Source organism: Suncus etruscus, chromosome 13 (genome assembly GCF_024139225.1).
Source record: "Suncus etruscus isolate mSunEtr1 chromosome 13, mSunEtr1.pri.cur, whole genome shotgun sequence".
Classification (NCBI taxonomy): Eukaryota; Metazoa; Chordata; class Mammalia; order Eulipotyphla; family Soricidae; genus Suncus; species Suncus etruscus.
In genome coordinates this window covers 44,448,534-44,462,843 of record NC_064860.1, presented here as the reverse complement: position 1 = coordinate 44,462,843, position 14,310 = coordinate 44,448,534, and positions in this window count along the sequence as shown.

Sequence of the window (14,310 nt, the reverse complement as noted above, 5' to 3'; positions counted from 1 at the left end):
TCCCTCCTCCCTTCCTCCTTCCTCCTCCCTTCCTCCCTTCCTCCTCCCTTCCTTTCTCCTTCCTTCCTCCCTCCCTCCTCCCTTCCTCCTTCCTCCTCCCTTCCTCCCTTCCTCCTCCCTTCCTTTCTCCTTCCTTCCTCCCTCCTTCCTCCCTTTCTCCTTCCTTCCTCCCTCCTTCCTCCCTTTCTCCTTCCTTCCTCCCTCCTTCCTCCCTCCTCCTCCTTCCTTCCTCCTTCCTTCCTCCCTCCTCCCTTCCTCCTTTCTCCTCCCTTCCTCCTCCCTTCCTTTCTCCCTCCTTCCTCCCTCCTTCCTCCCTTTCTCCTTCCTTCCTCCCTCCTTCCTCCCTTTCTCCTTCCTTCCTCCCTCCTTCCTCCCTTCTCCCTCTTCCTTCCTCCCTCCTCCCTCCCTCCTTCCTCCCTTTCTCCTTCCTTCCTCCCTCCTTCCTCCCTTCTCCCTCTTCCTTCCTCCCTCCTCCCTCCCTCCTTCCTTCCTTCCTCCCTCCTTTCTTCTTCCCTCCTTCCTTCCTCCCGCCTTCCTTCGTCCCTCTCCTTCCTTCCTCCCTCCTCCCTTCTTCCCTCCTCCTTTCCTCCTCCCTTCCTCCCTCCTTCCTTCCTCCCTCCTTCCTCCCTTCTTCCTTCCTCCCTCCTTCCTCCCTCCTTCCTTCCTTTCTTTTTCTCTTTCTTTATTTCTTTTTGTTTTTTTTTTTTGGCCACACCCAGTGACATTCAGGGGTTACACCTGGCTCTGCACTCAGAAATTGCTCTTGGTGTGGGGGACCACATGGGATACTGCTATTGGAACCACCATCTGTCCTGGATTGGCTGCGTGCCAGGTAAACACCCTACTGCTGTGCTCCAGCCCCTGGGTTCTTATTTCTTTATGGTCAGTGAATGAATTTAGGATACAATTTTTTTTTTTTTTTTGTGGTTTTTGGGTCACACCCGGCAGTGCTCAGGGGTTATTCCTGGCTCCAGGCTCAGAAATTGCTCCTGGCAGGCACGGGGGACCATATGGGACGCCGGGATTCGAACCGATGACCTCCTGCATGAAAGGCAAACGCCTTACCTCCATGCTATCTCTCCGGCCCCAGGATACAATTTTTGCCAATGAAATGAGAGGAAAAAACCTCATAGTGGTCTCCCAGAAATATTCCTTTGCTTTTGAAAACAATTTTTTTTTTTTTTTGGTTTTTGGGCCACACCCGTTTGACGCTCAGGGGTTACTCCTGGCTATGTGCTCAGAAATCGCCCCTGGCTTGGGGGGACCATATGGGATGCCGGGGGATCGAACCGCGGTCCGTTCCTTGGCTAGCGCTTGTAAGGCAGACACCTTACCTCTAGCGCCACCTTCCCGGCCCCTTTTGAAAACAATTTTACTGATGTCTGTGCATTAACAGTAATATTAAAGATCAAGGTTTATGTGTACAGCATTCAACACTACCCCCTTTCCCAGAAATTCTTCTCTCATTCCCCGCTCCCTCTTGTTCTAAGTTCCCCTTCCATTTCCTGCATTGTTAGGATCCGGAGTCAAAGGACAAGATCACACAATTAAAATAAAGCAAAGCAAAGCTTATTCCATCTACCAACAAGCTACAAACTGATAGATCAGAGCCACCTCCTGCAGGAGGCAACTCCACCTAGGGGTCACAAGCCAAGTTATGTAGGGCTAGCAGCAAAAAGTCTTGACTTTTTATTGGTTATTGTCTAGTAGGGTACTTCTAGATGTTTTATGTTTCATCATGTCTTTTTGTGACTAGATATCTAGGGTGGTATATTGTGGTTTATAGGCCTTGGGTCTGTGTCATTATTATTGGGATAGAAACTTAGCACTTACATGTCTTGTTAGCCTTAAATGGAAACTTACCTTTAAGTTGACAAAACAGAGTCCCTTCTGCTGCAGGCTTTACATGCACCTTCATTCTTCCCCTTTGGTTAACTCAGTTCAATGGAAACTTCTATTGCTCTTGGACATTTTTCATTCACTTGCTATGCTTCTTTATATCCTACTTGTGAGAGATTATTTTGTATCTGTCTCCTGAATGACTTTCATTAGCCCGATAGGCTCCAGTTCCATCAAGGTAGCAGCAAATTGCGTGATTTCATCATTTCTTACAGCTGAGTCATTTCTTTGCTTTTAAGAGAGGTAACTTTATTCCTTTCCAGCAGCTTCTGAGGATGTAGAGAGAGTGATGCCTGGAACTATGGCAGCCTTTTTTTGAGCCATGAATGGAATCGAGCCAGAGGATAAATCAGCATGCTAAGGACTCTCTCTCTCTCTCTCTCTCTGTCTCTCTCTCTGTCTCTCTCTCTGTCTCTCTCTCTGTCTCTCTCTCTCTCTCTCTCTCTCTCTCTCTCTCTCTCTCTCTCTCTCTCTCTCTCCCTCCCTCTCTCCCCTTTCTCCCCGCTCTCTCCTCTCTCTTTCACCCCCCCCCCCCACACTCCTCCACAAAACAAGCTTGGGTTCTTTACTTTTTTTTTTAGCAGCAATTCTTTTTCAATTATTACTTTTTTTCTTTTTTCTTTTTTTTGGTTTTTGGGTCACACCCAGTGATGCTCAGGGGTTAGTCCTGGCTATGTGCTCAGAAATTGCTCCTCGATTGGGGGACTATATGTGATGCTGGGGATAGAACCGAGGTCAGTCCTGGTTCAATCAAGTTCAAGACAAATGTCCTACCACTGCTCTATTGCTCCGACTCTTCAGTTATTTTTTCTTTTTTTTGGGGGTGGGGGTGGGGGCCAAACCCGGTGATGCATAGCCAGGGTTCACTCCTGCCAATTGTTCAGAAATTGTTCCTGACTCGAGGGATCATATAGAATGCCGGGGATTGAACCAAGGTCTGTTCTGGGTAGCCGCATGAAAGGCAAATGCCTTATCACTGTGCTATCGCTCCGACCCTCTTTTCAGTTATTAATTTATTATTATTGCTTTTAAGACTGAGGTTGAAAATGTACAACAAAATATACTAGATCTTGAGATTCATCCTGTCTTGTGGTATCAGAAAATAATAAGATTTAGGTTTACTCTGTGCTTGGGGCCTTCTCCTAGCTTCATCCTCTGGGGTTGCTAAGTGGTGTTGGGGTAAAACCTGGGCTTCCAGCAAGCAAAGCAAATGCACTTACCCTCTGAGCTACTCTTTGACCCTTCAAAAGATTATTTTCTAAATAAAAGAAATTCTGGGGCTGGAGAGATAACATGGAGGTAGGGTGTTTGCCTTGCATGTAGAAGGGGGGTGAATAGAATCCCAGCACCCAATATGGTCCTCTGAGCCTGCCATGAGCGATTTCTGAATATAGAGCCAGGAGTAACCCATGAGCGCTGCCGGATGAGACCAAAAACCAAAAAAAAAAAAAAAAAATTCTAATATTAAAGAATGGGAGAGGTCCCATTGTATATCCTACAGATATTAAAAAAAATATTAGGAACAAGTTTTGCAATGTAATTTATAACTTAGACAAAAATGATGCAGTTTTTAAAAGTCAGAAAATATAAAAACTTATCAAGGAAAAAATAACAAACTTCCTATTAAAATTTTTGTTTGGTTTTTGTTTGGTTTTTGGGTCACACCCAGGATTGGCTGTGTGCAAGGCAAACACCTTACCACTGTTCTATCTCTCCGAACTCCCCATTAAAAATTAATATCTAGTTTAAAACTTTCTCACAGGGAAGTATTTAAGCACAAATAATTTCATTGAGAAATTTTATCAATTGTTGTAGAAAAAACTTGCCAGTTCTACACAAAACCTTACAGAAAATTTAGGATAAAAGACTCTTTGTCTTGTTTTATAAGGTTATTGCTTTGGTATCAAAACCATAAGAAATCCTCATTCAAAAAAAAAAAATCTCTGTACCATTATGCTTCATGAATACTGATGTAAAAGCACTTGAAAAGTTTCAGGGCCCGAAGAGATAGCACAGTGGCGTTTGCCTTGCAAGCAGCCAATCCAGGACCAAAGGTGGTTGGTGTCCCATATGGTCCCCCCGTGCCTGCCAGGAGCTATTTCTGAGCAGACAGCCAGGAGTAACCCCTGAGCAATGCCGGGTGTGGCCCAAAAACAAAAACAAACAAAAAAAAATAGTTTTAGCAAATTGTACTATCTAGTATGTAAAAGTATGTAAAAGTCTATCATGATTAAATGAGGCTTATCCCAGAAATGCAAGGTGGAGTTAACATTTGAGATTCTCTCGAGTACTTTGCTTTTGTTTTGTTGTTTTTAGCTGGCTATATTCAAGGTTTACTCCTGGGTCTGCTCAGGGATTATTACTGGTAGGGCTCAGGGCAGTGTTTTTCAACCTTTATGTGCAAAGGCACACATTTTTCTTTTTTTTTTTTTTTTTGTTTGTTTTTTTTTGGGCCACACCCGGCGGTGCTCAGGGGTTACTCCTGGCTGTCTGCTCAGAAATAGCTCCTGGCAGGCACAGGGGACCATATGGGACACCGGGATTTGAACCAACCACCTTTGGTCCTGGATCAGCTGCTTGCAAGGCAAACACCACTGTGCTATCTCTCCAGGCCCCACATTTTTCATAAAAAAAAAATCAAGTGGCACTGCACCATTAGAAAATGTTAAAAAGGGCCCGGAGAGATAGCACAGTGGCGTTTGCCTTGCAAGCAGCCGATCCAGGACCAGAGGTGGTTGGTTCGAATCCCGGTGTCCCATATGGTCCCCCGTGCCTGCCAGGAGCTATTTCTGAGCAGACAGCCAGGAGTAATCCCTGAGCAACGCCGGGTGTGACCCAAAAACCAAAAAAAAAAAAAAAAAAAAAGAAAATGTTAAAAAAAAATTGAACTCTGTGCCTATATTGACTACATATAAAGAAAGTAATTCTCCTGAATAGGAATCAAATAAACACAAATAAATTATTTTATAATTACTTTATTATAATAAAGTATTTTATAATTGTTTACATTTCTGTTTACTTAGTGCGAATCCTGGGCCTGCTTGGCTGAACACAAGCTGATATTCTGGCAGGAATCAAAGAAAGACATACACACATAGCTCTTTGTCAACAGCTCTCAGTCTCTTTCTGTCTAAGTTTTTATAGTCTGTAACATGCACTTCAGCTCACAAATAGACCAATTTTGCCAAAGCTGTGTTACAGATGAAATTGGAATTTTTCCCATGGCACACCAGACAATATCTCATGGCACACTAGTGTGCTGAAGCACAGTGGTTGAAAAACTCTGGCTCAGGGGACCATATGAGGTACCAGGAATCAAACCTGGGTCAGCTATGTGCAAGACAGGTGCCCTATAGGCTGTACTATCTCTCCAGCCCATTGTATATTTCACTTTTTTCTGGACTCTTGCCTGTGAGTGATTTTTTAAAATTAATCTGTATCTCTCCCACTCATATCTATTCTGTGTACTTATCTTCTTTTGAGGGAGTATTTTGAATTTGTATATATCATTTTCCTTCCTTAGACAGATAATTTGATGTCATTGGCACAAGAAAATTCACTGAACATTGAGATGTAGGTGGCAAGAATTTCCATTTAAATCTAAAAATCACTGTGCCTTGAAAAAAATACTTAAAAAGCTCCTTATTTCCTAAAGAAAAAGAATAATTATGCACAAAAGAAATTCACTTAGAATTAATTCACTAGAAATGGAATTTAAAAAAAAAAGTAGGGTTGTTAATCTTTTTTTTGCCACACCCAAGTGATGCTCAGGGTTATTCCTCAATCTGATTTCAAAAATTACTCCTGGCAGTGCTGAGGGTACCATACGGGATGCTGGAGGTTGAATCAGGTCAGTCACATTCATGCAAGGCTGATATAAGGCAAGAACACCATCCACTGTACTATTGCTCCAACCCTCTATTAATAATTCCTGACGAACAGTAATTTTGGGATAGGGGATCAGGGGGATAGAATAATATGTAGAGTATTTACCTGGTATACAGCTGACTCAGGTTCAATCCCTGGCACCCCATATGGTCCTGCAAGCACTGCCAGGAGTAATTACTGAGTGCATCGGAGTAAGGAGTAACCCCTGTGCATTGCTGGGTGTGTCCCCCAAACAACAAACAAACAAATAACAAAAGATTTGTTATTTCTCTTCTGTCAGAATGACCTGCCTCAAAAAGGCAAGAAAAAAGACTGGAGCGATAGGACAGTGGGGGGGACACTTGCCTTGCCCTTGGTTAACCTGGATTATCTCTCCAGTATCTCATATGATCACCGATCACCATCAGGAGTGATTCCTGAGTGTAAATTCAGGAGTAACCCTGAGCATCTCTGAGAATGATTCTAAAACAAAACAAAAAAACAATGAAAAGGCAAGAAGCAATGGGTTGTTGACTGGAGTGTGGGAATTAAAAGCTTCATGTATTTAGGGGGAAAGCAATTGGTTGAAGCTCTATGGAAAACAGTAGAGAGAATTCCCAAAACATTAAAAAAAATTAAAAAAAAAGGATTTGTCATATGATTCAGCAATTCTACTCCTACTATTTTATCCAAAAAACACAAAACTCCATTCTGAAAAGTTGTTTGCATGCCCATGTTCATGGTGCTATCCATAATAGCCAAGTGCTAGAACATACTGAGTGCTCGAAGATAGATGAACAAATAAAGCAGTGAGTCTGTACACTCAGACTACAGACAAATGAAATCTTACTGTTCTAACAGTGTGAGTGTAACTGGAGGGTTGTGTGAAGAAAGACACATGGCAGGTGATCTCACTGTACACAGTGAGAAGCAAAATCTGGATCATACAAAACAGCAGGAACAAACTTGGACACTCAACTGCAGAAATATTACCCAGAGAGATAAGGGATGGAAAGGCCAAAGGTGAACCAGTCAACTACAGTGAAGGGATATGGGAGGTTTGATAGTGGTTGTAGAAGAGGTATGAAAGGGTTCGTCAAAATGCATCCATTCATGTCAACGAATGTTATCTCAGTGAAAGAGGAAAGTGTCTGTGTATAACTGCTAAAAAGTTAACTACTAAACATAACTATTAAATATAACTACTAAAAATTTAAAAGCTGATTGTTGATTGAAAACTTCTGACACAATGAAAACATCAATTAACAGGGGTCAGACTGATGGTACAGTGGGTAGGATGCTTCCTTTGCATGTGGCTGACCCAGTTCTCTCCCTGACATCTCATATTCTTTTTTTTTTTTTTTTTTGCTACACCTATTTGATGCTCAGGGGCTACTCCTGGCTAAGCGCTCAGAAATTGCCCCTGGCTTGGGGGGACCATATGGGACGCTGGGGGATAGAACCGTGGTCCTTCCTTGGCTAGCGCTTGCAAGGCAGACATCTTACCTCTAGCGCCACCTCGCCGGCCCCAACATCTCATATTCGGAGTACTACCAGGATTAATTACTTAGTGGAGAGCCAAGAGTAACCCTTGAGCATCACTGGGTGTGGCCCCCAAATGTTAATTAACAAACACACTTTATATGTTATATGTATGATATTTTGCATATTAACAGGGAAGCTAGAGAATAGAGTGTTATTAGGAAAATCGTAAGGAAGAGATAATACCCTTATTGTTCATGTGGGGTGGTGCTGGTGAATGAACTCATGGTGGGCACTTTGCCACCAAGCTTGGGTTTTTTGGGGGCACACCCCAAAAGCATTACTCAGAGCTTACTCCTGGCTCTATTCTTAGGAATTATTTCTAGTGGAACTCGGGTGACCATGTGGAGTACAGAGGATTAGACTGGGTTGACCACATATATGGCAAGTATCCCACCCTCTGTACTATCGATCTGGCCAGCGAGCTTATTTGTTTGTTTTCTAGATGAGGGGGAATTCCTGCCTGTGCTAGGGAGTTTCTCTCAGTTCTGTACTCCATGGTTGCCACAGTGATACTTAGGAAATCATGTCATGCCAGGAGTCAAAGCCAAGCCTCCTGCATGCAAAGTCTGCACTCATCCCATTGAGCTATCACTCCAGCCCCAATGCAATATGTTTAAGGGAGAATTTGACAAAGGGTCTCCCTAGGTATTCAATCATAATTTAATACTAATTTAATAATAGTTTTACTATTCCCACTGGACACACTGCCCACCAACTAAGTATTCTGGCATCTTCACTTACAGCACAGAAGAAACAATAAATTGGAAAATCAAGTGTTTTGATGCAAACCAAAGTAGCCACTAACACACTGTTAAGAATCATGAACAGCAGGACTAGAGCAGTATGGCAGGTAGGTGCTTTTCTTGCACAAAGCTGACCTAGGTTTCACCCGCAGCATCTCATAAGGTTCCCCAAACAATGACAGGAGTGATTCCTGAGTGCAGAGTCAAGAGTGAGCCCAGGGCACAGCTGGGCATAGCCCAAATTTAAAAGAATCATGAATATCAAAATATTAGACCTAAGTTTCAGACCTAGGGAAGTTGTGTCCTGGGGTCATAGAAGGGAGGAAATGCCATTAAGGAATCAGAGAGATAACAGTTAATAAGGCACTTGCCCTGCATGTGGCTGACCTAGGTTTTATCTGCAACATTCCATATGGTTCCCTGAGCTCTGACTGGAGTGATTTCTGGGTGCCCCACCAAGATCCCCCCAAATCTAACAAAACCAAAAAAGAAACAATACCATAAAACCGAAGAAGGCAAATTGGTACTACTGAGCAAAGACCAAGAATTAGTGATAAAACTTGAGCCAGAAATTTTTGAGTCCTCTTCTCTCTGGGCATCAACCCTAGCTTACATACATCAACTGGGCTTACAGATCCACCCCCTTTGGAACATGAATTTGCTAAGTTCACTTAGAAAGAGTTCCTTCACTCTAGATATCTTTCTGGCCTCCCTCCCTTGATTTCTAGACATGTTCTTTATCTTCCTTCTTTCCTAATCAAATACTTCACTTTATAACAAATAAAATGCTTCATGCCCATAATATTTGATAGTTCCGGTGTGCCTTCAACAATATTGTCCCTCCCCACTCATTTTCCCTCTACTGATACTATCCCTCTCCTTGGCTAGAAATTTCCATCTGCTTTTGATATATTTCCATTGGTCCCCTATTTCCTCTACTGAGATGGGTCCTCTTGCTAGGGCTCTACATCGTCTTCTTTAAGAAGCAGCAGAAGGGGCCGGGTAGGTGGCGCTGGAGGTAAGGTGTCTGCCTTGCAAGCGCTAGCCAAGGAACGGACCACGGTTCGATCCCCCGGAGTCCCATGTGGTCCCCCCAAGCCAGGGGCGATTTCTGAGCGCTTAGCCAGGAGTAACCCCTGAGCGTCAAACGGGTGTGGCCCAAAAACCAAAAAAAAAAAAAAAAAAAAAAAAAAAAAAAGAAGCAGCAGAAGATTATGGGTCCTTGAATAGTTAACAAGAAGTCCAACTGTGGCAGCAGCCTAAATGGAGAAGAGTCAGCTGTTTGCTCTGCTAGTCTGTTGTGTTTAGCTAGTCGCCTTTGCGATAGTGCTAATCAGAGAGAAGGAGCCAACAGGACTATTTGTATAAATACTAATAGTATAAATAGTATAAATAACTATTTATAGTAAAGGGAGGAGTAAGTTAACTGATGAATGTTCCAGGCTGAACCCGTAGGGGGTGCTGCCTCAGAGATGTGGGCTGGATCTCTAGCATGCTTTATCTAATCCAGTAAAATCAATGGTTGATTTTTCTCTGCTTCCATTTCCTTCCTTGTAGATGCTGCTGTGATAATCAGGGGTCCCAAGAAGGTTACATGTTGCATGAGGTTGAGTCCACTGCTGATATATCCAGGGTCCCCAAATATCTCCCAAATTGAGAGACCAACTCCCATTCTCTGGGAGACCTTGGCAATAATCGTCCGCAATAAATGATCCAAACAAAGAGGTTTTGGGGGACTAAAGGTTTGGTCAAAAAAGTCTAATCCTCCCTGGTTTGATCTCTCTCCTCTCCTGTCTCTCCTCTCTGTCTTTCTCTCTGTCTCTGTGTCTCTCTGTATCTCTGTCTTTCTCTCCTGTCTCTCCTGTCTTCTCCCTCTCTGTCTCTCTCTGTGTCTCTTTCTCTCTGTCCTTCTCTCTGTCTGTCTTCTCTTCTGTCTTTCTCCTCTATCTCTCTTTCTTTGTGTCTCTCTTTCTCTCTCTGCTCCCTCCGTGTGTCTCTTTTCTTCTGTGTCTCCCCCTGTGTCCTTCTGTGTGTCCTTTTGTTTCTGTGTCCCCCCCTTATTTCTCTCTTCTCCCCCTTTTATCCTCTCTGTCCAACTGCCTCTCTCCAACTCCCTCTCACCAACTGCCTCTGTCCAACTGCCTCTGTCCAACTGTCTCCTTTGGCCTCCCCTCCAAGCTCCTTTATTTCTACAGTTACACTTCTATGTCATGGTGTGCACAGATCTTGTTATGGGGCAAGTCAGGGTTGCCCACCCCCCTTTAAAAAAAAAAACCAACAACATGGTTAACTCCTCACACATACCCAGAAACTGCTCCCAAACAGTACAAACAGTAAAACTGTCCATATCGTGCTTGGTGCACGGGGCAACCCTGGGGACTGTGGGGGGTCTTACAAGGCATGTGGGTTCAACATCTCCTACTCTTAGCTGTATCCTGGCTCTGTTAAGATCTTTCCTTGGCCAGTTTTGGTTCTATGAGTTGTTTTGCTTTATTTTGATTTTGGACCACATCTGACAGTGCTCAGGAAATACTCTTGGTTCAGGAATTACTCCTGGGGGGCTTGGGGGAATCATGTGGGAGGCTAGGGTTAGAATCAGGTCGGCTGTGTGCAAGGCAAGTACCCTGTTCACTGTACTATCACTCTGGCCCCTATATTTTGCTTTCTAACTCATCTTTCCAACTGCCAATCCCTCTGATTCCAGTTCTTACTTTTTCCTGGCCTACTAGAATGGACACAAAGTCTTCTCATGAAGCCAGAGCCTTGGAATAAATTCTTAGGCAGGCAGTGTAGTAACCTCCCTGCATCCCTGGGGAGAAGGAAACAGTGGAAACCAGTTGGAACATTCAGTTTTGTCTTCTCTTGAGTCCTGGAGGAGTGCAACATTCCAAATGCCCGTACATCTCTCTTTCTCTCTCTTGCATTTGTTCCACCCGGGAGACCACACTTTAGAATCCACTGATGAATCAGCAACCAGTTGAGGAAGTGCAATTAGACCAGCTGGATATTTTTAGGGAAACAGGAACCCGAGGTTTAGCTTTTCAGTAACTCTTCCCTCCTGGGGAATGAATTTTAGTACTTCTTGAGTGAAAGATCTTTAGAGAATCTTATATGGATCGAATGGGAACGCATTCAGGTGAACTTTTCTCCTACTACCAGAGGTAGGTGGATTTGGGCATGAATTCAGTTACTCAGAAGTTTCAAGGCAGGTTTCTTTGCAGGTTTTTGGGTGTCTGTTACTTATGCTTTCAAGATGGCTCCACGACTCCAAATATTACATCTCCACTCAGAATAGCAAAGGGTGGGAGGAGCATCCTAAGGCTTAGAGCAAAGAAGATGTCAGTATTCCTAGAAGCCCACCCCAGTCTTTGCATTCTTTTCTGGCCATTGGTAGGTACAGAATCTGGACATTTAGAGAACAAAGTTGACTCCAACCAATTCTGACTCATTGCTTATTTCTGGACCCAATAATCTCTTAGATCCAACTGGGTTTCTCCCACCCAAGTAATAACCAGGCCTGACCTTGTTTAGCTTCTGATATCAGACAAGATTGGGTGCATTCAGGATGGTATGGCTGTAGACTCAATTGGGTTTCTTTGGACAAGGTAATTGGTATACTAATAGCGCATGTCCACATAGTTAATTTGTACTTCCTTGGTACTTTATACTTCTGTGGACTTGTTCTGATCTTTGGTCACCTAAGAAGAGCATCCAGCATCTCTTTCTTTATTGAGCTTATTCCTTGGTTAGGTATAATTTGAATCTCCAATAATATGGGGTCATCTAACAAGGGCCATAGTGGATGTTCTTTGTCACTTAGCTGGGAGAGTAGCTGCATCCCAAAAATATTAACAGTAACACTATTGTCATACAGTTACCTTATATAGAGTTTAAAAAAAAAGATGAGGTCATCTTCCAAGCTGACTAACTGGAAAGTTGCCTTTTTCATGAGAGTATTTTAAGAGAAGGCAGAAAGGCGGATGGCAGTTATTTTTTTTATTGGGTTTTTGTTGTTGTTATTTTTTGTTTATGTGTTTTGGGGCCACACTCAATGGTAGTGGGATCTATATGGGATGCCTGTGATTGAACGTGGTTCTGCGGGGCAGAAGGCAAATGCCCAACCTGCTGTCTTTTTTTTTTTTTTTTGGTTTTTGGTCCACACCCGGCAGTGCTCAGTGGTTACTCCTGGCTATCTGCTTAGAAATAGCTCCTGGCAGGCACCGGGGACCATATGGGATGCCGGGGTTTGAATCAACCACCTTAGGTCCAGGATTGGCTGTTTACAAGGCAAACACCTCTGTGCTATGTCTCCGGCCCCAACCAACCTGCTGTCTTATCACTCTGTCCAGAAAGCTGGTTTGTTGTAGAGAAAGCCAGGTGAGGACAAGTTTTTCTTTTTTTTTATAAACTTTGATTTAGTAAATATGTGAGATCATCTGGGGTGCTAGGGATTGAACCCAGAGAAACCACATGCTAGGCCACTCTAGTGGCCTACTGTACTATTGTTCCAGGCCTAAGGACACCTTGTTTGGTGGTCAACATATTCTAGCTAGGTTATGGGAGTTGTGTCTTTAAGATCCCAAGTTTGGGGCTGGTGAGGTGGCACTAGAGGTAAGGTGTCTGCTTTGCAAGTGCTAGCCAAGGAAGGACCTCAGTTTGGTCCCCCCAAACCAGGGGCAATTTCTGAGTGCTTAGCCAGGAGTAACCCCTGAGCATTAAAAAAAACAAACAAAAAAAACTAAGTTCACACTTCCATGAGATGATTCCCAATTATATCCTTAAATTTTTTGAAATTATAGCACTTTGATCTACCAAGTCATTCATAATAGTCATTTTTTATTTTTTTTTTGTGGTTTTTGGGTCACACCCGGCAGTGCTCAGGGATTATTCCTGGCTCCAGGCTCAGAAATTGTTCCTGGCAGGCACGGGGGACCATATGGGACGCCGGGATTCGAACCGATGACCTCCTGCATGAAAGGCAAACGCCTTTCCTCCATGCTATCTCTCCGGCCCCCATAATAGTCATTTTTGAGGTGTTAACTGTTCAAACACTAATCCTGCACCTGTGTGAATTTTCTTCCACCAATGTTCCCACCCACCACCCTAGTCTGCCCCATTTCAGGCACAATTTACTTTATATTGTTTTTTGTTTGTTTATTTGTTTAGGTTTTGGGTCACACCAGCAGTGCTCAGGGGTTACTCCTGGCTCTACACTCAGAAATCGCTCCTGGCAGGCTCGGGGGACCATATGGTATGCTGGGATTCGAACCACCATCCTTCTGCATGCAAGGCAAAACACCTTACCTCCATGCTATCTCTCCAGCCCTTACTTCATATTGTTTGTGACAACATAAAGGCAAATGGAATTCTCAAAACTTAGTTCAACAAGGGTCAATTAGAAATAATTGTTAGATCTTTACATGGCATTATTAAAGTCATTGTCTAAGGATTTACTGTGCTATGGTTGGTGCTAGTTGAGCTTTTATGTTACTGTTTAGGCTCACTGAGTTGGTGGATTTCTAGGGAACTTTCTGACCATATATTCTATGATCCTACTGAACTGACACTACTATACAATTTTGAGGTATCAGTCCAAGATTTATAGATCTAAAACAAATTTAGTGGCTTGGCAGTTTGATAAGGTCAAGTTGTGGAAATGCACTATTTCTGTGGGAGGATGAAAGGTGTAGCACTGGGATGCTGTGGTTCATGCAGAAAGGGAAGTCTGTCCCCACCCATTCTGAGAAGGCCCCAAAGAGATCAGTCCAGATCAGACTACTTGGGAAGAGTCAGAGGCCATTATTATTCTTTTGGTGCTTGGTAGAAGAGCTGAGCTATTTCTCTGATGAAAAGATGGTATGTCTCTAATTTTATCTTTTAAATGTTAAAAATAATTTCTCTTCTGCCCTTTAATGGAAAAAAATCCATGTTTCACAAAAGCATCTCATTAAGGTTTTCATCAGGGAAATATCTTTAAGAGAAAAAAAAAAAAACCCGAATCCCTCAACATAATGTTTGGGTAGATCTCAATCGCTAATTCATATTTCCAAATGTGAATGTAAATTAAAAGGCTAAATACTTGAAAGTCAAAAATATTCCATATTTGACATTAAAGTCAGTGAATTGATCACATTTGTGGAATGTAACTAGTAAAAGTGCTAATTTATGGCCAAGTACTTAAACAGGGAGACAGATGGAGAATCAAATGAGTTTTTCTCACATCCATATTTGCATATTGTTTCTGATGGTGCATATT